Consider the following 26,394-nt stretch of genomic DNA (forward strand, 5'->3'; position numbering starts at 1 on the left):
ATGATAAAAAGCCTTCTGTTTCCACCGCCAAACCTTTCAGGGGTGAATTTACAACAGTTTAGCACCATTTTTGAGTGAATTGGAGAATTTCAGATTTTTGCTGAAATTGTGACCCCGGGGCTTAGAGATTTTTTTTTTCACAGGTTAAGTTGTCGAGGGTTGATTTCTTGGCCTATGATAAAAAGCCTTCTGTTTCCACCGCCAAACCTTTCAGGGGAGTATTTGCAAATGTTTGGCACCATCTTTGAGTGAATTGGAGAATTTCAGATTTTTGCTGAAGTTGTGACCCCGGGGCTTAGAAAATTTTTTTCCCACAGGTTAAGTTGTCGAGGGCTGATTTCATGTCCTATGATAAAAAGCCTTCTGTTTCCACTGCCAAACCTTTCTGGGAAGAATTTGCAACACGTTGGCACCATCTTTGAGTGAATTGGAGAATTTCAGATTTTTGCTGAAGTTGTGACCCCGGGGCTTAGAAATTTTTTTTTTCACAGGTTAAGTTGTTGAGGGCTGATTTCATGTCCTATGATAAAAAGCCGTCTGTTTCCACCCCCAAACCTTTCCGGGAAGAATTTGCAACAGTTTAGCACCATTTTTGAGTGAATTGGAGAATTTCAGATTTTTGCTGAAAATGTGACCCCGGGGCTTAGAAATTTTTCCCCCCACAGGTTAAGTTGTTGAGGGCTGATTTCATGTCCTATGATAAAAAGCCTTCTGTTTCCACCGCCAAACCTTTCAGGGGAGTATTTGCAAAACTTTAGCACCATCTTTGAGTGAATTGGAGAATTTCAGATTTTTGCTGAAGTTGTGACCCCGGGGCTTAGAAATTTTTTTTTCCACAGGTTAAGTTGTCGAGGGCTGATTTCATGTCCTATGATAAAAAGCCTTCTGTTTCCACCGCCAAACCTTTCAGGGGAGAATTTGCAACAATTTAGCACCATTTTTGAGTGAATTGGAGAATTTCAGATTTTTGCTGAAGTTGTGAGCCCGGGGCTTAGAAATTTTTTTTTTCACAGGTTAAGTTGTCGAGGGCTGATTTCATGTCCTATGATAAAAAGCCTTCTGTTTCCACCGCCAAACGTTTCAGGGGAGAATTTGCAACAGTTTAGCACCATTTTTGAGTGAATTGGAGAATTTCAGATTTTTGCTGAAGTTGTGATGACGGGGCTTAGAAATTTTTTTTTCCACAGGTTAAGTTGTCGAGGGCCGATTTCATGTCCTATGATAAAAAGCCTTCTGTTTCCACCGCCAAACCTTTCAGGGGTGAATTTACAACAGTTTAGCACCATTTTTGAGTGAATTGGAGAATTTCAGATTTTTGCTGAAATTGTGACCCCGGGGCTTAGAGATTTTTTTTTTTCACAGGTTAAGTTGTCGAGGGTTGATTTCTTGGCCTATGATAAAAAGCCTTCTGTTTCCACCGCCAAACCTTTCAGGGGAGAATTTGCAACAGTTTAGCACCATTTTTGAGTGAATTGGAGAATTTCAGATTTTTGCTGAAGTTGTGACCCCGGGGCTTAGAAAATTTTTTTTCCGGCTTCCGGTTCCGGTCGCAACCATTGAGGAAGCGCGGAAAACCTGCTCTCGGTTTTTCGGGTCCTGCAGAGGCTTGGGGGAGACGCTAGGGCGCAGCGCACCCCAAAAACTCCAAGGGGGGCACCCCTGGAGGATAGGCACCCGGCAGCGTGATAGCGGTCGCACCGTTCTCCGGAGCGTGTACGAGGAGAAGCGAAGGACCGCGAGCGCGAATTGGGGAGGCAACGACTTTGCAGGGCAACGCCTCGAGCTTCAGCTGGTTTAAGCGACGGGCTTCCTCAAGAAAAGAATGGAACCCCCAGCGTTTTTTTAGCGGGTCTTTTTCTTTCCCTTTTAACTGAGCAAGGCGTAAAGCCAGTTATAGAGCTGGGTGGCTCCTGGAAAGCTTTGGATTGTGTTTGGGAGTTCGCTCGGTGGAGGAAACAAGATGGCGCAGACGGAAAGTCGACGATTTGAAGAAGTTTTGGAGAGTCTGTCTGAGTGAGAACTTTATGTTATGAGGATTTAAAACTGTTAGAAACGGATACTTAGGACTAACTGGTCCCTGGTGAGTGCTACAACTTGTTTGTGGGGTTGCTTTCCCTTTTTATTACTTTTTCCACGGCGTTAAGCAAGGGCAAGTGGTCGCTAGCGTTTGCAGCCTACAATTCTACAACCAGGACTTGGAGATAGCAGGCATAAGGTATAAAGCGAGAGGATTTAAAAGTGAGAAAACTTAAAAACCTCTGTGCCTGCAGCTACACTTTGTTCTCGTGGCTTCCTCCTTTCTTCCTTTGTGTCTGCTTCGCCCTTCCTGTGCTGGGAGGATCTGTGTTGATGGTTAATTGGAAGTTTCTGAAATCTGAACTGTTTGACGTATACAACCGTGATTACAACCTGGAACTTGACCATAACTTGGATCTGATAACAAGGGATAAAAGTGGATTAACCCGGACTAGACACCGTTAAAGCTGGATTGTGGACTTTTTACCCCCCCCCCCCCGCGAACGGACGGGCTAAGTGGACCGGACAGGGGTAAAGAGTGAGAACGCCAGGAGGTGTGGGGTGTTACCTCCCCATCCTCTTTTATTGGATTGACTATAGGACATTATTGTTTGGACATTACTAAATCTTGAGGGGCGTGTTTAGCATTGCCTGGATATTGGGCCCTTTCTGGGTCTACTTTTGCCTGGGTTTACTTTTACCTTTTGAGTTAACTCTGTTGGGTTATTGCTGACAACTCCTGCCGACGACTGTGGTTAACGAGGGGATTGAAAAGGGAAGGAAGCAAAGGTAGGGGGGAAGTGAAACTGAAGGAGGACGGAGATTTGGAGATGACGGGAAGGGACGGAAAAGAGTGGAAGAGAGGGGGAGGGACCCCGGGAGAAAGAAAGATGTCACGGCAGGAGGAAATTAAAGATTTAGATAATTTGTGGGTCAAAATAAAGGAGGAGTTCAAGCAAAATGTATTATACATGGAAAATAAACTAGGAGAGGTCCAGGAGATGATAGACAAAAAGATAGAGGGAGCAGTGGGTGAACTCTCAGCCAAAATTCAAGATCTCTCTGTAAAGTCCAAAATGATCGAGGAATCTAACAAAAAGCTGCAGAAAGAGATGAGGGAACAAAAAAAGGAGATAGTGAAAGTAAAAGAAGAACTGGGAGAACTAAGCATCTCTCAAGATAGGATTTGGGACAACCTAGCCATGGCTGATATGCGGTTAAAACAGCTCCATCTTAAATTTAGGGGAGTAGCTGAGGAAAGAAATGAAGACATTAGAGGAAAAATGATAAAAGAACTCTCCAAATGGTTAAACTTAAGGGAAGAAGAGGTGGCAGCTACTGTAGATAATGTATATAGAATGACTAGGCCCAATCATCTGAGAGTGAGCAAATTCTTGGGGGACTGCCTGGTGATCTTCAATTCTTTGGAAATGAAAAATTTAATTTTGAGAAAGAGCTACAACAATAGGCTAAGAATTGATGGAAGGCCTATTATTATTTATAAAGAAATACCGGTTAGGCTACTTCGTAAAAGAGAAGGATATAAACAAGTGGCAGCAGCTCTGAAGAGAAACGAGATTCCATTCCGATGGGAATTTCCGGAAGGGATTAGTTTTTTCTATAAAGAGAAAAAATTTAGATTGCTGGACAGACAGGAGGCAGAGAAGTTTTTGAGAAGATATGAAAAAGAGTTGGGGAAGACAGAGAATAGATTAAGGAATAGATCGGAAAAAGAGGATGGAGAGATAAGGAATAGATTTGAGGAAGAGAGAGGTGTAGAGGAGGAGGCAGCGGAATTAGATGAAGATGGTGAGGAGGCCGCAGTGGGAGCGGAGGCGGCAGAAGAGGGGGAGCTCTCAGGAAACAAAGGAGAGAGATTATAGTTTGCGAATACGGTTAAAGGTTGGGAAGCAGATAAAGGTAAATCATAGCATACTCATTGAAATTTTTATCTTGGAATGTAAACGGATTGAACGAGAAAGTTAAAAGGAATAAAATTGAGAAAGTTTTGAAAAATAAGAGGTACGATGTAATCTGCTTTCAGGAAACCCATATTGCTAAAAAGCACAAACATATCCTGGTGAATAAAAAATTAGGGGTAGACTTTATTAATTCTGATGTTAGGAAAAAAAGAGGAGTAGTAATATACGTTAGAGAGAAATGGGAACCGACTCTGATCTGCAAGGATGAGGAGGGAAGAATTCTAGGGATTCAATTAAACTTTCAGGGGAAAAAAATTAATGTTGTGACGGTATACGCTCCGAATACAAATAGAGCAGAGTTCTTCGTGAAACTTGAAGGTATGTTATTAGAACTGGACACCCACAAATTAATTTTGCTTGGGGATATGAATGGCGTCCCAGCGCCGAACTTGGATAGGAGCACAGAGAAGGGAAAATGGAACAGAGGAAAACTGCCGAAATCTTTTAGTGACATGGAAGAAAATTTAGACCTAATTGACATCTGGAGATACCAAAACCCGACCTCTAAACAGTTTACTCATTATTCCGAACCCCATCAGAGCTGGGGTAGAATAGATCAGATCTGGGTGACGAGATCACTCTCCATGAGAGTTAAGAAATGTGAGATTTATCCCAGGACATTATCAGATCATTGCGCTTTAGATATGGAAATAAAAAACGAAGCGAAGGGACAATATAGATGGAGGATGTGTGAGAATCTATTTGACAGGGAAGAGGTGAGGGAAAAAATTAAAGGTACTTTAAAAGAATACTTAGATTTAAACCTGAATAAAGAAACCCCTATAGATGTAGTCTGGGACGCCAGTAAGGCGGTTCTGAGAGGTCTCTTAATACAACAAAATAATTACAGGAGAAAGATAAGAGAGCGTAAGAAAGAGGAGATCCTCTCCCAACTGAGAAGTTACGAGAAAAAATTAATTAATAACCCATCAGACGAAGCGGCTAATCGTGCCGCCAAGGTGCTACAATCTCAATACTCAGCAGTATTAAATCAGGAGATAGAGTGGAAAATTAAATTTGCAAAACAAAACTATTTCGAGTCGGCAAATAAAATGGGGAAGTTACTTGCCTGGCAGCTAAGAAAAAGAAAGAAACAAAATGTGATAAATAAAATAATATTGGAGGATAATATCATAGAAGACCCAGGGGAAATAGAAAACAGGTTTACCCAATTTTTTGAAAAGTTATATGAAAAAGGAGGGGAAAACAGTGACGAGATCAAAAACTATCTGGAGCAAAATGAAAAGAAATATATATCAGAAGAGGATAGAATACAACTGAACAAGGAGATCACAGTAAATGAGGTTAAGGAGGCCATTAGCAGAATGAAGATTGGGAAAGCCCCCGGGCCGGATGGTCTCTCCGCAAAATACTATAAAACATTAGAAGAACACCTAGCCCCGGTCTTAAAAGACGTGATCAATAACATCTTTCAGGGGGGGAAGATCCCGGCCTCGTGGAAGGAGGCTTATATAACCTTGATTCCAAAAACAGAGAAAGAAAAAACAGATATAAAAAACTACAGGCCAATCTCTTTGCTTAATAACGATTACAAGATCTTTGCCGACATTATGGCTGGCAGACTTAAGAAGCTTTTAATGAAATATATTCATAAAGATCAAGTGGGCTTCCTCCCAAACAGGCACCAGAAAGAAAATGTCCGCCACGTACTAAACATTATTGAATATCTAGATATGAGAATAGATGTCCCTGCAGCATTAATCTTTATAGATGCCGAAAAGGCTTTCGACAACGTCTCTTGGGAGTTTTTAATACAATGCTTGGGTAAGGCAGGTATTGAAGGTCCTTATATGAAAGGTATCAGGGCAATATACTCAGAACAACAGGCTAGGTTGATTATAAATGACAATCTCACGAAACCGTTTAAGATCAAGAAGGGCACAAGGCAGGGCTGCCCACTGTCCCCCCTGCTATTTATAATGGTTTTAGAAGTAATTGCAAATAGAATAAGGGAGGCAGTGAATGTGAGGGGGATAAAAATTGGGAAGAAAGAATTTAAGCCAAAGGCCTATGCTGACGACCTGGTTCTGTCTGTGGAGAACCCAGTGGACAGTGCAAGTAGAGTAGTGGAACTCCTGGAGGATTTTGGCAGGCTATCCGGTTTCAGATTAAACAGAAAGAAAACAAAAATCCTAACAAAGAATATGACTGAACAGGAGAAAATTCAATTGGAGGAAAAGATTGGCATTAAAACTGTGAATAAAGTAAAATATCTGGGAATCTGGCTCTCACCTAAAAATATAAACCTGGTTGAGGATAATTATAATAAGGTGTGGCAGGATATTAAAAAAGACCTAGATACCTGGCACAGATTAAAACTCTCATGGACAGGGAGGATGTCGGCTATCAAGATGTGCATCCTCCCGAGATTGTTATTCCTCTTTCAAAATATTCCGATAATTAAAGGCATCTCCCTCCTTAAGAACTGGCAAAAAACCCTGACCAAGTTTATTTGGCAGGGGAAGAGGGTCAGAGTAAAGTTGAAATATCTAACAGATTCAAGAGAAAGGTGCGGATTCGCAGTCCCGAATATTAGGCTGTACTATGAAGCAGCCTGTATTTGCTGGATAAAGGAGTGGGTCACCCTCAGAAATACAGACCTCTTAGATTTGGAGGGTTTTAATATTGGATTTGAGTGGCATGTCTACCTATGGCAAGAGAAAGGGGAGGCCCACAGAGGATTTTCTAATCATATAATTAGAGGCCCATTATTGGAAGTGTGGAGGAGGTATAAAAAACTGATTGAGAAAGGTGTCCCCTGGTGGCTCTCCCCAACCAATATCATTAAAATAAAAAAAATAAATATGGCGGACGAAAAATGCACGTATGAGGATCTTTTGGAAAAGACAGAAATAGGATGGAGGGTGAAGCCTTATGAGGAATTGAAAGATAAAATAAAAGAATGGCTCCTCTTTCATCAGATTAACGCTTTATGGGGTGAGCACAAGAAATTGGGTATGAATGGAAAAAAATCGAGGTTTCAGGTTGAAATTATAGAAAGTAATGATAAACTCCTCTCAAAAATGTATAAACAACTATTGGAATGGGACACCGAGGAAGATCAGGTAAAGGGGGCTATGGTAAAATGGGAGAAAGACCTCGGTCATAACATAGATTATAATAAATGGCGAACACTTTGGACGAAAGGTGTAAAATTTACAGCTTGTGTAACCCTGCGGGAAAATTTAGAGAAAATGGTGTACCGCTGGTACCTGACCCCAGCAAAGCTGGGAAAAATGTATAAATCTGTTGATAACACCTGCTGGAGATGTAGAGACAAGGTTGGGACTTTCTTTCACATATGGTGGACCTGTGATGTAATAAAAGAATTCTGGAAGCAAATTCATGACGAAATGAAAAAAATTCTGAAGTATAACCTCCCCAAAACTCCAGAGTTGTTTCTCATAGGGCTGATTGGTAAAGAAATAAAGAAAATAGATCAAACTTTTTTCCAATATGCCCTGGCTGCGGCGAGGATCCAAATAGCACAAAAATGGAAAACCTCTGATTTACCTACGGTGGGAGAGTGGCAATTGAAGTTATATCAATATATTGAACTAGCGAGACTAACACAAAAAATAAGACAAAATAACGCAAGCAAATATAAAGACGAATGGAATAAGTTTTTAATTTATTTTGAAAATACCCAGGGAATAAATAATTTATCAGTAGACGATAGTTAGAATCATCGATGTATAATTGTTTTATTAGTACTGCAGAAGTAATATAAGATTTGGTAACTCCAAGACCGAGGTGGACGGAAGCTCTGTTATTTGTAATTTTGTCTTTTGTCTTTTGTCTTTTTTCTTTTTTTCTTGTTTTTCTTTTTTGTGTTTTTCTGTTATTCTTTGACTTTTTGACGGATTTTCTGGTATGAATATATTTGTAATATAATGTAAATTATGTGTTTTTTATTAATAAAATTCCATATTTAATAAAAAAGAGAAAAAAAAAGAAAAATTTTTTTCCACACGTTACGTCTTCGAAGGCTGATTTCATGTCCTATGATAAAAAGCCGTCTGTTTCCACGGCCAAACCTTTCCGGGAAGAATTTGCAACACGTTGGCACCATCTTTGAGTGAATTGGAGAATTTCAGATTTTTGCTGACAATGTGACCCCGGGGCTTAGAAATTTTTTCCCCCACAGGTTAAGTTGTTGAGGGCTGATTTCATGTCCTATGATAAAAAGCCTTCTGTTTCCACCGCCAAACGTTTCAAGGGAGTATTTGCAAAACTTTGGCACCATCTTTGAGTGAATTGGAGAATTTCAGATTTTTGCTGAAGTTGTGACCCCGGGGCTTAAAAAAATTTTTTCCCACAGGTTAAGTTGTCGAAGGCTGATTTCATGTCCTATGATAAAAAGCCGTTTGTTTCCACCGCCAAACCTTTCCGGGAAGAATTTGCAACACGTTGGCACCATCTTTGAGTGAATTGGAGAATTTCAGATTTTTGCTGAAGTTGTGACCCTGGGGCTTAGAATTTTTTTTTTCACAGGTTAAGTTGTTGAGGGTTGATTTCTTGACCTATGATAAAAAGCCTTCTGTTTCCACCGCCAAACCTTTCAAGGGAGAATTTACAACAGTTTATCACCACTTTTGAGTGAATTGGAGAATTTCAGATTTTTGCTGAAGTTGTGACCCCGGGGCTTAGAATTTTTTTTTCCCACAGGTTAAGTTGTTGAGGGCTGATTTCATGTCCTATGATAAAAAGTCGTCTGTTTCCACCCCCAAACCTTTCCGGGAAGAATTTGCAACAGTTTAGCAACATTTTTGAGTGAATTGGAGAATTTCAGATTTTTGCTGAAAATGTGACCCCGGGGCTTAGAAATTTTTTCCCCCACAGGTTAAGTTGTTGAGGACTGATTTCATGTCCTATGATAAAAAGCCTTCTGTTTCCACCGCCAAACCTTTCAGGGGAGAATTTACAAGAGTTTAGCACCATGTTTGAGTGAATTGGAGAATTTCAGATTTTTGCTGAAGTTGTGACCCCGGGGCTTAGAAAAATTTTTTTTCACACGTTACGTCTTCGAAGTCTGATTTCATGTCCTATGATAAAAAGCCGTCTGTTTCCACCGCCAAACCTTTCCGGGAAGAATTTGCAACACGTTGGCACCATCTTTGAGTGAATTGGAGAATTTCAGATTTTTGCTGAAGTTGTGACCCTGGGGCTTAGAATTTTTTTTTTCACAGGTTAAGTTGTTGAGGGTTGATTTCTTGACCTATGATAAAAAGCCTTCTGTTTCCACCGCCAAACCTTTCAAGGGAGAATTTACAACAGTTTATCACCATTTTTGAGTGAATTGGAGAATTTCAGATTTTTGCTGAAGTTGTGACCCCGGGGCTTAGAAATTTTTTTTTTCACAGGTTAAGTTGTTGAGGGCTGATTTCATGTCCTATGATAAAAAGCCGTCTGTTTCCACCCCCAAACCTTTCCGGGAAGAATTTGCAACAGTTTAGCAACATTTTTGAGTGAATTGGAGAATTTCAGATTTTTGCTGAAAATGTGACCCCGGGGCTTAGAAATTTTTTCCCCCACAGGTTAAGTTGTTGAGGGCTGATTTCATGTCCTATGATAAAAAGCCTTCTGTTTCCACCGCCAAACCTTTCAGGGGAGAATTTACAAGAGTTTAGCACCATTTTTGAGTGAATTGGAGAATTTCAGATTTTTGCTGAAGTTGTGACCCCGGGGCTTAGAAATTTTTTTTTCCACAGGTTAAGTTGTTGAGGGCTGATTTCATGTCCTATGATAAAAAGCCGTCTGTTTCCACCCCCAAACCTTTCCGGGAAGAATTTGCAACAGTTTAGCACCATTTTTGAGTGAATTGGAAAATTTCAGATTTTTGCTGAAGTTGTGACCCCGGGGCTTAGAAAAAAATTTTTTCACACGTTACGTCTTCGAAGTCTGATTTCATGTCCTATGATAAAAAGCCGTCTGTTTCCACCGCCAAACCTTTCCGGGAAGAATTTGCAACACGTTGGCACCATCTTTGAGTGAATTGGAGAATTTCAGATTTTTGCTGAAGTTGTGACCCTGGGGCTTAGAATTTTTTTTTTCACAGGTTAAGTTGTTGAGGGTTGATTTCTTGACCTATGATAAAAAGCCTTCTGTTTCCACCGCCAAACCTTTCAAGGGAGAATTTACAACAGTTTATCACCACTTTTGAGTGAATTGGAGAATTTCAGATTTTTGCTGAAGTTGTGACCCCGGGGCTTAGAAATTTTTTTTTCCACAGGTTAAGTTGTTGAGGGCTGATTTCATGTCCTATGATAAAAAGCCGTCTGTTTCCACCCCCAAACCTTTCCGGGAAGAATTTGCAACAGTTTAGCACCATTTTTGAGTGAATTGGAAAATTTCAGATTTTTGCTGAAAATGTGACCCCGGGGCTTAGAATTTTTTTCCCCCACAGGTTAAGTTGTTGAGGGCTGATTTCATGTCCTATGATAAAAAGCCTTCTGTTTCCACCGCCAAACCTTTCAGGGGAGTATTTGCAAAACTTTGGCACCATCTTTGAGTGAATTGGAGAATTTCAGATTTTTGCTCAAGTTGTGACCCCGGGGCTTAGAATTTTTTTTTTCACAGGTTAAGTTGTCGAGGGCTGATTTCATGTCCTCTGATAAAAAGCCTTCTGTTTCCACCGCCAAACCTTTCAGGGGAGTATTTGCAACACGTTGGCACCATCTTTGAGTGAATTGGAGAATTTCAGATTTTTGCTGAAGTTGTGACCCCGGGGCTTAGAAATTTTTTTTTTCACAGGTGAAGTTGTCGAGGGCTGATTTCATGTTCTATGATAAAAAGCCTTCTCAAGTTTGGCACCATCTTTGAGTGAATTGGAGAATTTCAGATTTTTGCTGAAGTTGTGACCCCGGGGCTTAGAAAATTTTTTTTTCACACGTTACGTCTTCGAAGGCTGATTTCATGTCCTATGATAAAAAGCCTTCTGTTTCCACCGCCAAACGTTTCAGGGGAGTATTTGCAAAACTTTGGCACCATCTTTGAGTGAATTGGAGAATTTCAGATTTTTGCAGAAGTTGTGACCCCGGGGCTTAGATTTTTTTTTCCCCACAGGTTAAGTTGTCGAGGGCTGGTTTTATGTCCTATATTAAAAAGCCTTATGTTTCCACCGCCAAACCTTTCAGGGGAGAATTTACAACAGTTTAGCACCATTTTTGAGTGAATTAGAGAATTATAGATTTTTGCTGAAATTGTGACCCCGGGGCTTAGAAATTTTTTTTTTCACAGGTTAAGTTGTTGAGGGCTGATTTCATGTCCTATGATAAAAAGCCTTCTGTTTCCACCGCCAAACCTTTCAGGGGAGAATTTACAACAGTTTCGCACCATTTTTGAGTGAATTGGAGAATTTCAGATTTTTGCTGAAGTTGTGACCCCGGGGCTTAGAAAATTTTTTTTTTCACAGGTTAAGTTGTCGAGGGTTGATTTCTTGGCTTATGATAAAAAGCCTTCTGTTTCCACCGCCAAACCTTTCAGGGGTGAATTTACAAGAGTTTAGCACCATTTTTGAGTGAATTGGAGAATTTCAGATTTTTGCTGAAATTGTGACCCCGGGGCTTAGAAATTTTTTTTTTCCACAGGTTAAGTTGTCGAGGGCTGATTTCATGTCCTATGATAAAAAGCCGTCTGTTTCCACCGCCAAACCTTTCCGGGAAGAATTTGCAACACGTTGGCACCATCTTTGAGTGAATTGGAGAATTTCAGATTTTTGCTGAAGTTGTGACCCTGGGGCTTAGAATTTTTTTTTTCACAGGTTACGTTGTCGAGGGTTGATTTCTTGACCTATGATAAAAAGCCTTCTGTTTCAACCGCCAAACCTTTCAAGGGAGAATTTACAACAGTTTATCACCATTTTTGAGTGAATTGGAGAATTTCAGATTTTTGCTGAAGTTGTGACCCCGGGGCTTAGAATTTTTTTTTTTCACAGGTTAAGTTGTTGAGGGCTGATTTCATGTGCTATGTTAAAAAGCCGTCTGCTTCCACCCCCAAACCTTTCCGGGAAGAATTTGCAACAGTTTAGCACCATTTTTGAGTGAATTGGAGAATTTCAGATTTTTGCTGAAAATGTGACCCCGGGGCTTAGAAATTTTCCCCCCCACAGGTTAAGTTGTTGAGGGCTGATTTCATGTCCTATGATAAAAAGCCTTCTGTTTCCACCGCCAAACCTTTCAGGGGAGTATTTGAAAAACTTTGGCACCATCTTTGAGTGAATTGGAGAATTTCAGATTTTTGCTGAAGTTGTGACCCCGGGGCTTAGAAATTTTTTTTTCCACAGGTTAAGTTGTCGAGGGTTTATTTCTTGGCCTATGCTAAAAAGCCTTCTGTTTCCACCGCCAAACCTTTCAGGGGTGAATTTACAACAGTTTAGCACCATTTTTGAGTGAATTGGAGAATTTCAGATTTTTGCTGAAATTGTGACCCTGGGGCTTAGAAATTTTTTTTTTTCACAGGTTAAGTTGTCGATGGTTGATTTCTTGACCTATGATAAAAAGCCTTCTGTTTCCACCGCCAAACCTTTCAGGGGAGAATTTACAACAGTTTAGCACCATTTTTGAGTGAATTGGAGAATTTCAGATTTGTGCTGAAGTTGTGAACCCGGGGCTTAGAAAAAAATTTTTTCACACGTTACGTCTTCGAAGGCTGATTTCATGTCCTATGATAAAAAGCCGTCTGTTTCCACCGCCAAACCTTTCCGGGAAGAATTTGCAACACGTTGGCACCATCTTTGAGTGAATTGGAGAATTTCAGATTTTTGCTGAAGTTGTGACCCTGGGGCTTAGAATTTTTTTTTTTCACAGGTTAAGTTGTCGAGGGTTGATTTCATGTCCTATGATAAAAAGCCTTCTGTTTCCACCGCCAAACCTTTCAGGGGAGAATTTGCAACAATTTAGCACCATCTTTGAGTGAATTGGAGAATTTCAGATTTTTGCTGAAGTTGAGACCCCGGGGCTTAGAAATTTTTTTTTTCACAGGTTAAGTTGTCGAGGGTTGATTTTTTGACCTATGATAAAAAGCCTTCTGTTTCCACCGCCAAACCTTTCAGGGGAGAATTTACAAGAGTTTAGCACCATTTTTGAGTGAATTGGAGAATTTCAGATTTTTGCTGAAGTTGTGACTCCGGGGCTTAGAAAAATTTTTTTTCACACGTTACGTCTTCGAAGGCTGATTTCATGTCCTATGATAAAAAGCCTTCTGTTTCCACCGCCAAACCTTTCAGGGAAGAATTTGCAACACGTTGGCACCATCTTTGAGTGAATTGGAGAATTTCAGATTTTTGCTGAAGTTCTGACCCCGGGGCTTAGAAATTTTTTTTTTCACAGGTTAAGTTGTCGAGGGCTGATTTCATGTCCTATGATAAAAAGCCGTCTGTTTCCACCGCCAAACCTTTCCGGGAAGAATTTGCAACACGTTGGCACCATCTTTGAGTGAATTGGAGAATTTCAGATTTTTGCTGAAGTTGTGACCCTGGGGCTTAGAATTTTTTTTTTCACAGGTTACGTTGTCGAGGGTTGATTTCTTGACCTATGATAAAAAGCCTTCTGTTTCCACCGCCAAACCTTTCAAGGGAGAATTTACAACAGTTTATCACCATTTTTGAGTGAATTGGAGAATTTCAGATTTTTGCTGAAGTTGTGACCCCGGGGCTTAGAATTTTTTTTTTTCACAGGTTAAGTTGTTGAGGGCTGATTTCATGTGCTATGTTAAAAAGCCGTCTGCTTCCACCCCCAAACCTTTCCGGGAAGAATTTGCAACAGTTTAGCACCATTTTTGAGTGAATTGGAGAATTTCAGATTTTTGCTGAAAATGTGACCCCGGGGCTTAGAATTTTTTTCCCCCACAGGTTAAGTTGTTGAGGGCTGATTTCATGTCCTATGATAAAAAGCCTTCTGTTTCCACCGCCAAACCTTTCAGGGGAGTATTTGCAAAACTTTGGCACCATCTTTGAGTGAATTGGAGAATTTCAGATTTTTGCTGAAGTTGTGACCCCGGGGCTTAGAAATTTTTTTTTCCACAGGTTAAGTTGTCGAGGGTTTATTTCTTGGCCTATGCTAAAAAGCCTTCTGTTTCCACCGCCAAACCTTTCAGGGGTGAATTTACAACAGTTTAGCACCATTTTTGAGTGAATTGGAGAATTTCAGATTTTTGCTGAAATTGTGACCCTGGGGCTTAGAATTTTTTTTTTTTCACAGGTTAAGTTGTCGAGGGTTGATTTCTTGACCTATGATAAAAAGCCTTCTGTTTCCACCGCCAAACCTTTCAGGGGAGAATTTACAACAGTTTAGCACCATTTTTGAGTGAATTGGAGAATTTCAGATTTGTGCTGAAGTTGTGACCCCGGGGCTTAGAAAAATTTTTTTTCACACGTTACGTCTTCGAAGGCTGATTTCATGTCCTATGATAAAAAGCCGTCTGTTTCCACCGCCAAACCTTTCCGGGAAGAATTTGCAACACGTTGGCACCATCTTTGAGTGAATTGGAGAATTTCAGATTTTTGCTGAAGTTGTGACCCTGGGGCTTAGAATTTTTTTTTTTCACAGGTTAAGTTGTCGAGGGTTGATTTCATGTCCTATGATAAAAAGCCTTCTGTTTCCACCGCCAAACTTTTCAAGGGAGAATTTGCAACAGTTTAGCACCATCTTTGAGTGAATTGGAGAATTTCAGATTTTTGCTGAAGTTGAGACCCCGGGGCTTAGAAAATTTTTTTTTCACAGGTTAAGTTGTCGAGGGTTGATTTCTTGGCCTATGATAAAAAGCCGTCTGTTTCTACCGCCAAACCTTTCAGGGGAGAATTTACAACATTTTAGCACCATTTTTGAGTGAATTGGAGAATTTCAGATTTTTGCTGAAGTTGTGACCCCGGGGCTTAGAATTTTTTTTTTCACAGGTTAAGTTGTCGAGGGTTGATTTCATGTCCTATGATAAAAAGCCTTCTGTTTCCACCGCCAAACCTTTCAGGGGAGAATTTGCAACAGTTTAGCACCATCTTTGAGTGAATTGGAGAATTTCAGATTTTTGCTGAGTTGAGACCCCGGGGCTTAGAAATTTTTTTTTTCACAGGTTAAGTTGTCGAGGGTTGATTTTTTGACCTATGATAAAAAGCCTTCTGTTTCCACCGCCAAACCTTTCAGGGGAGAATTTACAAGAGTTTAGCACCATCTTTGAGTGAATTGGAGAATTTCAGATTTTTGCTGAAGTTGTGACTCCGGGGCTTAGAAAAATTTTTTTTCACACGTTACGTCTTCGAAGGCTGATTTCATGTCCTATGATAAAAATCCTTCTGTTTCCACCGCCAAACCTTTCAGGGAAGAATTTGCAACACGTTGGCACCATCTTTGAGTGAATTGGAGAATTTCAGATTTTTGCTGAAGTTGTGACCCTGGGGCTTAGAAATTTTTTTTTTCCACAGGTTAAGTTGTCGAGGGCTGATTTCATGTCCTATGATAAACAGCCTTCTGTTTCCACCGCCAAACCTTTCAGGGTAGAATTTACAACAGTTTAGCACCATTTTTGAGTGAATTGGAGAATTTCAGATTTTTGCTGAAGTTGTGACCCCGGGCTTAGAAATTTTTTTTTTCACAGGTTAAGTTGTCGAGGGTTGATTTCTTGGCCTATGATAAAAAGCCTTCTGTTTCCACCGCCAAACCTTTCAGGGGTGAATTTACAACAGTTTAGCACCATTTTTGAGTGAATTGGAGAATTTCAGATTTTGGCTGAAGTTGTGACCCCGGGGCTTAGAAATTTTTTTCTTCACAGGTTAAGTTGTCGAGGGCTGATTTCATGTCCTATGATAAAAAGCCTTCTGTTTCCACCGCCAAACCTTTCAGGGGAGAATTTACAACAGTTTACCACCATTTTTGAGTGAATTGGAGAATTTCAGATTTTTGCTGAAGTTGTGACCCCGGGGCTTAGAAATTTTTTTTCCCACACGTTAAGTTGTCGAGGGCTGATTTCATGTCCTATGATAAAAAGCCTTCAGTTTCCACCGCCAAACCTTTCAGGGGAGTATTTGCAACACGTTGGCAACATCTTTGAGTGAATTGGAGAATTTCAGATTTTTGCTGAAGTTGTGACCCCGGGGCTTAGAAATTTTTTTTTTCACAGGTTAAGTTGTCGAGGGTTGATTTTTTGACCTATGATAAAAAGCCTTCTGTTTCCACCGCCAAACCTTTCAGAGGAGAATTTACAAGAGTTTAGCACCATTTTTGAGTGAATTGGAGAATTTCAGATTTTTGCTGAAGTTGTGACCCCGGGGCTTAGAAAAATTTTTTTTCACACGTTACGCCTTCGAAGGCTGATTTCATGTCCTATGATAAAAAGCCTTCTGTTTCCACCGCCAAACCTTTCCGGGAAGAATTGGCAACACGTTGGCACCATCTTTGAGTGAATTGGAGAATTTCAGATTTTTGCTGAAGTTGAGACCCCGGGGCTTAGAATTTTTTTTTTTCACAGGTTAAGTTGTCGAGGGCTGATTTCATGTCCTATGATAAAAAGCCTTCTGTTTCCACCGCCAAACGTTGCAGGGGAGTATTTGCAACACGTTGGCACCATTTTTGAGTGAATTGGAGAATTTCAGATTTTTGCTGAAGTTGTGACCCCGGGGGTTAGAAAAATTTTTTTCCACACGTTACGCCTTCGAAAGCTGATTTCATGTCCTATCATAAAAAGCCGTCTGTTTCCACCGCCAAACCTTTCCGGGAAGAATTTGCAAGACGTTGGCACCATCTTTGAGTGAATTGGAGAATTTCAGATTTTTGCTGAAGTTGTGACCCCGGGGCTTAGAATTTTTTTTTTCACAGGTTAAGTTGTCGAGGGTTGATTTCTTGACCTATGATAAAAAGCCTTCTGTTTCCACCGCCAAACCTTTCAACGGAGAATTTACAACAGTTTATCACCATTTTTGAGTGAATTGGAGAATTTCAGATTTTTGCTGAAGTTGTGACCCCGGGGCTTAGAAATTTTTTTTTCACAGGTTAAGTTGTTGAGGGCTGATTTCATGTCCTATGATAAAAAGCCTTCTGTTTCCACCGCCAAACCTTTCAGGGGAGTATTTGCAAAACTTTGGCACCATCTTTGAGTGAATTGGAGAATTTCAGATTTTTGCTGAAGTTGTGACCCCGGGGCTTAGAAATTTTTTTTTTCACAGGTTAAGTTGTCGAGGGTTGATTTCTTGGCCTATGCTAAAAAGCCTTCTGTTTCCACCGCCAAACCTTTCAGGGGTGAATTTACAACAGTTTAGCACCATTTTTGAGTGAATTGGAGAATTTCAGATTTTTGCTGAAATTGTGACCCCGGGGCTTAGAATTTTTTTTTTTCACAGGTTAAGTTGTCGAGGGCTGATTTCATGTCCTATGATAAAAAGCCGTCTGTTTCCACCGCCAAACCTTTCCGGGAAGAATTTGCAACACGTTGGCACCATCTTTGAGTGAATTGGAGAATTTCAGATTTTTGCTGAAGTTGTGACCCTGGGGCTTAGAATTTTTTTTTTCACAGGTTAAGTTGTCAAGGGTTGATTTCTTGACCTATGATAAAAAGCCTTCTGTTTCCACCGCCAAACCTTTCAAGGGAGAATTTACAACAGTTTATCACCATTTTTTAGTGAATTGGAGAATTTCAGATTTTTGCTGAAAATGTGACCCCGGGGCTTAGAAATTTTTTCCCCCACAGGTTAAGTTGTTGAGGGCTGATTTCATGTCCTATGATAAAAAGCCTTCTGTTTCCACCGCCAAACCTTTCAGGGGAGTATTTGCAAAACTTTGGCACCATCTTTGAGTGAATTGGAGAATTTCAGATTTTTGCTGAAGTTGTGACCCCGGGGCTTAGAAATTTTTTTTTTCACAGGTTAAGTTGTCGAGGGTTGATTTCTTGGCCTATGCTAAAAAGCCTTCTGTTTCCTCCGCCAAACCTTTCAGGGGTGAATTTACAACAGTTTAGCACCATTTTTGAGTGAATTGGAGAATTTCAGATTTTTGCTGAAATTGTGACCCTGGGGCTTAGAAATTTTTTTTTTTCACAGGTTAAGTTGTCGAGGGTTGATTTCTTGACCTATGATAAAAAGCCTTCTGTTTCCACCGCCAAACCTTTCAGGGGAGAATTTACAACAGTTTAGCACCATTTTTGAGTGAATTGGAGAATTTCAGATTTGTGCTGAAGTTGTGACCCCGGGGCTTAGAAAAATTTTTTTTCACACGTTACGTCTTCGAAGGCTGATTTCATGTCCTATGATAAAAAGCCGTCTGTTTCCACCGCCAAACCTTTCAAGGGAGAATTTGCAACAGTTTAGCACCATCTTTGAGTGAATTGGAGAATTTCATATTTTTGCTGAAGTTGTGACCCTGGGGCTTAGAAATTTTTTTTTCACATGTTAAGTTGTCGAGGGTTGATTTCATGTCCTATGATAAAAAGCCTTCTGTTTCCACCGCCAAACCTTTCAGGGGAGAATTTGCAACAGTTTAGCACCATCTTTGAGTGAATTGGAGAATTTCAGATTTTTGCTGAAGTTGAGACCCCGGGGCTTAGAAAAAATTTTTTTCACAGGTTAAGTTGTCGAGGGTTGATTTCTTGGCCTATGATAAAAAGCCGTCTGTTTCCACCCCCAAACCTTTCCGGGAAGAATTTGCAACACGTTGGCACCATCTTTGAGTGAATTGGAGAATTTCAGATTTTTGCTGAAGTTGTGACCCTGGGGCTTAGAATTTTTTTTTTCACAGGTTAAGTTGTCGAGGGTTGATTTCTTGACCTATGATAAAAAGCCTTCTGTTTCCACCGCCAAACCTTTCAAGGGAGAATTTACAACAGTTTATCACCATTTTTGAGTGAATTGGAGAATTTCAGATTTTTGCTGAAGTTGTGACCCCGGGGCTTAGAAATTTTTTTTTTCACAGGTTAAGTTGTTGAGGGCTGATTTCATGTCCTATGATAAAAAGCCGTCTGTTTCCACCCCCAAACCTTTCAGGGGAGTATTTGCAAAACTTTGGCACCATCTTTGAGTGAATTGGAGAATTTCAGATTTTTGCTGAAGTTGTGACCCCGGGGCTTAGAAATTTTTTTTTTCACAGGTTAAGTTGTCGAGGGTTGATTTCTTGGCCTATGCTAAAAAGCCGTCTGTTTTCACCCCCAAACCTTTCCGGGAAGAATTTGCAACAGTTTAGCACCATTTTTGAGTGAATTGGAGAATTTCAGATTTTTGCTGAAATTGTGACCCTGGGGCTTAGAATTTTTTTTTTCACAGGTTAAGTTGTCGAGGGTTGATTTCTTGACCTATCATAAAAAGCCGTCTGTTTCAACCGCCAAACCTTTCCGGGAAGAATTTGCAACACGTTGGCACCATCTTTGAGTGAATTGGAGAAATTCAGATTTTTGCTGACAATGTGACCCCGGGGCTTAGAAATTTTTTTTTTCACAGGTTAAGTTGTCGAGGGTTGATTTCTTGACCTATGATAAAAAGCCTTCTGTTTCCACCGCCAAACCTTTCAAGGGAGAATTTACAACAGTTTATCACCATTTTTGAGTGAATTGGAGAATTTCAGATTTTTGCTGAAGTTGTGACCCCGGGGCTTAGAAATTTTTTTTTTCACAGGTTAAGTTGTTGAGGGCTGATTTCATGTCCTATGATAAAAAGCCGTCTGTTTCCACCCCCAAACCTTTCCGGGAAGAATTTGCAACAGTTTAGCACCATTTTTGAGTGAATTGGAGAATTTCAGATTTTTGCTGAAAATGTGACCCCGGGGCTTAGAAATTTTTTCCCCCACAGGTTAAGTTGTTGAGGGCTGATTTCATGTCCTATGATAAAAAGCCTTCTGTTTCCACCGCCAAACCTTTCAAGGGAGAATTTACAACAGTTTATCACCATTTTTGAGTGAATTGGAGAATTTCAGATTTTTGCTGAAGTTGTGACCCCGGGGCTTAGAAACTTTTTTTTTAACAGGTTAAGTTGTTGAGGGCTGATTTCATGTCCTATGATAAAAAGCCGTCTGTTTCCACCCCCAAACCTTTCCGGGAAGAATTTGAAACAGTTTAGCACCATTTTTGAGTGAATTGGAGAATTTCAGATTTTTGCTTAGAAATTTTTTCCCCCACAGGTTAAGTTGTCGAGGGCTGATTTCATGTCCTATGATAAAAAGCCTTCTGTTTCCACCGCCAAACCTTTCAGGGGAGTATTTGCAAAACTTTGGCACCATTTTTGAGTGAATTGGAGAATTTCAGATTTTTGCTGAAGTTGTGACCCCGGGGCTTAGAATTTTTTTTTTTCACAGGTTAAGTTGTCGAGGGTTGATTTCTTGGCCTATGCTAAAAAGCCTTCTGTTTCCATCGCCAAACCTTTCAGGGGTGAATTTACAACAGTTTAGCACCATTTTTGAGTGAATTGGAGAATTTCAGATTTTTGCTGAAATTGTGACCCTGGGGCTTAGAAATTTTTTTTTTCACAGGTTAAGTTGTCGAGGGTTGATTTCTTGACCTATGATAAAAAGCCTTCTGTTTCCACCGCCAAACCTTTCAGGGGAGAATTTACAACAGTTTAGCACCATTTTTGAGTGAATTGGAGAATTTCATATTTGTGCTGAAGTTGTGACCCCGGGGCTTAGAAAAAATTTTTTTCACACGTTACGTCTTCGAAGGCTGATTTCATGTCCTATGATAAAAAGCCGTCTGTTTCCACCGCCAAACCTTTCAAGGGAGAATTTGCAACAGTTTAGCACCATCTTTGAGTGAATTGGAGAATTTCAGATTTTTGCTGAAGTTGAGACCCCAGGGCTTAGAAATTTTTTTTTTCACAGGTTAAGTTGTCTTGGGTTGATTTCTTGGCCTATGATAAAAAGCCGTCTGTTTCCACCGCCAAACCTTTCAGGGGGAATTTACAACAGTTTAGCACCATTTTTGAGTGAATTGGAGAATTTCAGATTTTTGCTGAAGTTGTGACCCCGGGGCTTAGAAATTTTTTTTTTCACAGGTTAAGTTGTCGAGGGCTGATTTCATGTCCTCTGATAAAAAGCCTTCTGTTTCCACCGCCAAACCTTTCAGGGGAGTATTTGCAACACGTTGGCACCATTTTTGAGTGAATTGGAGAATTTCAGATTTTTGCTGAAGTTGTGACCCCAGGGCTTAGAATTTTTTTTTTTTCACAGGTTAAGTTGTCGAGGGCTGATTTCATGTTCTATGATAAAAAGCCTTCTCAAGTTTGGCAACATCTTGGAGTGAATTGGAGAATTTCAGATTTTTGCTGAAGTTGTAACCCCGGGGCTTAGAAAATTTTTTTTTCACAGGTTAAGTTGTCTTGGGTTGATTTATTGGCCTATGATAAAAAGCCGTCTGTTTCCACCGCCAAACCTTTCAGGGGAGAATTTACAACAGTTTAGCACCATTTTTGAGTGAATTGGAGAATTTCAGATTTTTGCTGAAGTTGTGACCCCGAGGCTTAGAAATTTTTTTTTTCACAGGTTAAGTTGTCGAGGGCTGATTTCATGTCCTCTGATAAAAAGCCTTCTGTTTCCACCGCCAAACCTTTCAGGGGAGTATTTGCAACACGTTGGCACCATTTTTGAGTGAATTGGAGAATTTCAGATTTTTGCTGAAGTTGTGACCCCAGGGCTTAGAAATTTTTTTTTTCACAGGTTAAGTTGTCGAGGGCTGATTTCATGTTCTATGATAAAAAGCCTTCTCAAGTTTGGCACCATCTTTGAGTGAATTGGAAAATTTCAGATTTTTGCTGAAGTTGTGACCCCGGGGCTTAGAATTTTTTTTTTTCACAGGTTAAGTTGTCGAGGGCTGATTTCATGTCCTATGATAAAAAGCCTTCTGTTTCCACCGCCAAACGTTTCAGGGGAGTATTTGCAAAACTTTGGCACCATCTTTGAGTGAATTGGAGAATTTCAGATTTTTGGTGAAGTTGTGACCCCGGGGCTTAGAATTTTTTATTTCCACAGGTTAAGTTGTCGAGGGTTGATTTCTTGGCCTATGCTAAAAAGCCTTCTGTTTCCATCGCCAAACCTTTCAGGGGTGAATTTACAACAGTTTAGCACCATTTTTGAGTGAATTGGAGAATTTCAGATTTTTGCTGAAATTGTGACCCTGGGGCTTAGAAATTTTTTTTTTTCACAGGTTAAGTTGTCGAGGGTTGATTTCTTGACCTATGATAAAAAGCCTTCTGTTTCCACCGCCAAACCTTTCAGGGGAGAATTTACAACAGTTTAGCACCATTTTTGAGTGAATTGGAGAATTTCATATTTGTGCTGAAGTTGTGACCCCGGGGCTTAGAAAAATTTTTTTTCACACGTTACGTCTTCGAAGGCTGATTTCATGTCCTATGATAAAAAGCCGTCTGTTTCCACCGCCAAACCTTTCAAGGGAGAATTTGCAACAGTTTAGCACCATGTTTGAGTGAATTGGAGAATTTCAGATTTTTGCTGAAGTTGAGACCCCAGGGCTTAGAAAATTTTTTTTTCACAGGTTAAGTTGTCTTGGGTTGATTTCTTGGCCTATGATAAAAAGCCGTCTGTTTCCACCGCCAAACCTTTCAGGGGAGAATTTACAACAGTTTAGCACCATTTTTGAGTGAATTGGAGAATTTCAGATTTTTGCTGAAGTTGTGACCCCGGGGCTTAGAAATTTTTTTTTTCACAGGTTAAGTTGTCGAGGGCTGATTTCATGTCCTATGATAAAAAGCCTTCTGTTTCCACCGCCAAACCTTTCAGGGGAGTATTTGCAACACGTTGGCACCATTTTTGAGTGAATTGGAGAATTTCAGATTTTTGCTGAAGTTGTGACCCCAGGGCTTAGAAATTTTTTTTTTTCACAGGTTAAGTTGTCGAGGGCTGATTTCATGTTCTATGATAAAAAGCCTTCTCAAGTTTGGCAACATCTTGGAGTGAATTGGAGAATTTCAGATTTTTGCTGAAGTTGTGACCCCGGGGCTTAGAATTTTTTTTTTCCACAGGTTAAGTTGTCGAGGGCTGATTTCATGTCCTATGATAAAAAGCCTTCTGTTTCCACCGCCAAACCTTTCAAGGGAGAATTTGCAACAGTTTAGCACCATCTTTGAGTGAATTGGAGAATTTCAGATTTTTGCTGAAGTTGTAACCCCGGGGCTTAGAAAATTTTTTTTTCACAGGTTAAGTTGTCTTGGGTTGATTTATTGGCCTATGATAAAAAGCCGTCTGTTTCCACCGCCAAACCTTTCAGGGGAGAATTTACAACAGTTTAGCACCATTTTTGAGTGAATTGGAGAATTTCAGATTTTTGCTGAAGTTGTGACCCCGAGGCTTAGAAATTTTTTTTTTCACAGGTTAAGTTGTCGAGGGCTGATTTCATGTCCTCTGATAAAAAGCCTTCTGTTTCCACCGCCAAACCTTTAAGGGGAGTATTTGCAACACGTTGGCACCATTTTTGAGTGAATTGGAGAATTTCAGATTTTTGCTGAAGTTGTGACCCCAGGGCTTAGAAATTTTTTTTTTCACAGGTTAAGTTGTCGAGGGCTGATTTCATGTTCTATGATAAAAAGCCTTCTCAAGTTTGGCACCATCTTTGAGTGAATTGGAAAATTTCAGATTTTTGCTGAAGTTGTGACCCCGGGGCTTAGAATTTTTTTTTTTCACAGGTTAAGTTGTCGAGGGCTGATTTCATGTCCTATGATAAAAAGCCTTCTGTTTCCACCGCCAAACGTTTCAGGGGAGTATTTGCAAAACTTTGGCACCATCTTTGAGTGAATTGGAGAATTTCAGATTTTTGCTGAAGTTGTGACCCCGGGGCTTAGAATTTTTTATTTCCACAGGTTAAGTTGTCGAGGGCTGATTTTATGTCCTATATTAAAAAGCCTTCTGTTTCCACCGCCAAACCTTTCAGGGGTGAATTTACAACAGTTTATCACCATTTTTGAGTGAATTGGAGAATTTCAGATTTTTGCTGAAGTTGTGACCCCGGGGCTTAGAATTTTTTTTTTCACAGGTTAAGTTGTCGAGGGTTGATTTCTTGGCCTATGCTAAAAAGCCTTCTGTTTCCATCGCCAAACCTTTCAGGGGTGAATTTACAACAGTTTAGCACCATTTTTGAGTGAATTGGAGAATTTCAGATTTTTGCTGAAATTGTGACCTTGGGGCTTAGAATTTTTTTTTTTTCACAGGTTAAGTTGTCGAGGGTTGATTTCTTGACCTATGATAAAAAGCCTTCTGTTTCCACCGCCAAACCTTTCAGGGGAGAATTTACAACAGTTTAGCACCATTTTTGAGTGAATTGGAGAATTTCAGATTTGTGCTGAAGTTGTGACCCCGGGGCTTAGAAAAAATTTTTTTCACACGTTACGTCTTCGAAGGCTGATTTCATGTCCTATGATGAAAAGCCATCTGTTTCCACCGCCAAACCTTTCCGGGGAAGAATTTGCAACACGTTGGCACCATCTTTGAGTGAATTGAAGAATTTCATATTTTTGCTGAAGTTGTGACCCTGGGGCTTAGAAATTTTTTTTTCACAGGTTAAGTTGTCGAGGGTTGATTTCATGTCCTATGATAAAAAGCCTTCTGTTTCCACCGCCAAACCTTTCAGGGGAGAATTTGCAACAGTTTAGCACCATCTTTGAGTGAATTGGAGAATTTCAGATTTTTGCTGAAGTTGAGACCCCGGGGCTTAGAAAAAAAATTTTTCACAGGTTAAGTTGTCGAGGGTTGATTTCTTGGCCTATGATAAAAAGCCGTCTGTTTCCACCGCCAAACCTTTCAGGGGAGAATTTAAAACAGTTTAGCACCATTTTTGAGTGAATTGGAGAATTTCAGATTTTTGCTGAAGTTGTGACCCCGGGGCTTAGAAAATTTTTTTTTCACAGGTTAAGTTTTTAAGGGCTGATTTCTTGACCTCTGATAAAAAGCCTTCTGTTTCCACCGCCAAACCTTTCAGGGGAGTATTTGCAACACGTTGGCACCATCTTTGAGTGAATTGGAGAATTTCAGATTTTTGCTGAAGTTGTGACCCCGGGGCTTAGAAATTTTTTTTTTCACAGGTTAAGTTGTCAAGGGCTGATTTCATGTCCGATGATAAAAAGCCGTCTGTTTCCACCCCCAAACCTTTCCGGGAAGAATTTGCAACAGTTTAGCACCATTTTTGAGTGAATTGGAGAATTTCAGATTTTTGCTGAAAATGTGACCCCGGGGCTTAGAAATTTTTTCCCCCACAGGTTAAGTTGTTGAGGGCTGATTTCATGTCCTATGATAAAAAGCCTTCTGTTTCCACCGCCAAACCTTTCAGGGGAGTATTTGCAAAACTTTGGCACCATCTTTGAGTGAATTGGAGAATTTCAGATTTTTGCTGAAGTTGTGACCCCGGGCTTAGAAAAAATTTTTTTCACAGGTTAAGTTGTCGAGGGTTGATTTCTTGGCCTATGATAAAAAGCCTTCTGTTTCCATCGCCAAACCTTTCAGGGGAGAATTTGCAACAGTTTAGCACCATCTTTGAGTGAATTGGAGAATTTCAGATTTTTGCTGAAGTTGTGACCCAGGGGCTTAGAAATTTTTTTTCCCACAGGTTAAGTTGTCGAGGGCTGATTTCATGTTCTATGATAAAAAGCCTTCTCTTTCCACCGCCAAACCTTTCAGGGGAGTATTTGCAAAAGTTTGGCACCATCTTTGAGTGAATTGGAGAATTTCAGATTTTTGCTGAAGTTGTGACCCCGGGGCTTAGAAAAAAATTTTTTCACACGTTACGTCTTCGAAGGCTGATTTCATGTCCTATGATAAAAAGCCGTCTATTTCCACCGCCAAACCTTTCCGGGAAGAATTTGCAACACGTTGGCACCATCATTGAGTGAATTGGAGAATTTCAGATTTTTGCTGAAGTTGTGACCCTGGGGCTTAGAAATTTTTTTTTTCACAGGTTAAGTTGTCGAGGGCTGATTTCATGTCCTATGATAAAAAGCCTTCTGTTTCCACTGCCAAACCTTTCAGGGGAGAATTTACAACAGTTTACCACCATTTTTGAGTGAATTGGAGAATGTCAGATTTTTGCTGAAGTTGTGACCCCGGGGCTTAGATATTTTTTTTTCACAGGTTAAGTTGTTGAGGGCTGATTTCATGTCCTATGATAAAAAGCCGTCTGTTTCCACCCCCAAACCTTTCAGGGGTGAATTTGCAACAGTTTAGCACCATTTTTGAGTGAATTGGAGAATTTCAGATTTTTGCTGAAATTGTGACCCCGGGGCTTAGAAATTTTTTCCCCCACAGGTTAAGTTGTTGAGGGCTGATTTCATGTCCTATGATAAAAAGCCTTCTGTTTCCACCGCCAAACCTTTCAGGGGAGTATTTGCAACACGTTGGCACCATCTTTGAGTGAATTGGAGAATTTCAGATTTTTCCTGAAATTGTGACCCCGGGGCTTAGAATTTTTTTTT

The sequence above is a fragment of the Podarcis vaucheri genome, assembly GCF_965113315.1.
Source record: "Podarcis vaucheri genome assembly, chromosome: 3".
Lineage (NCBI taxonomy): Eukaryota > Metazoa > Chordata > Lepidosauria > Squamata > Lacertidae > Podarcis > Podarcis vaucheri.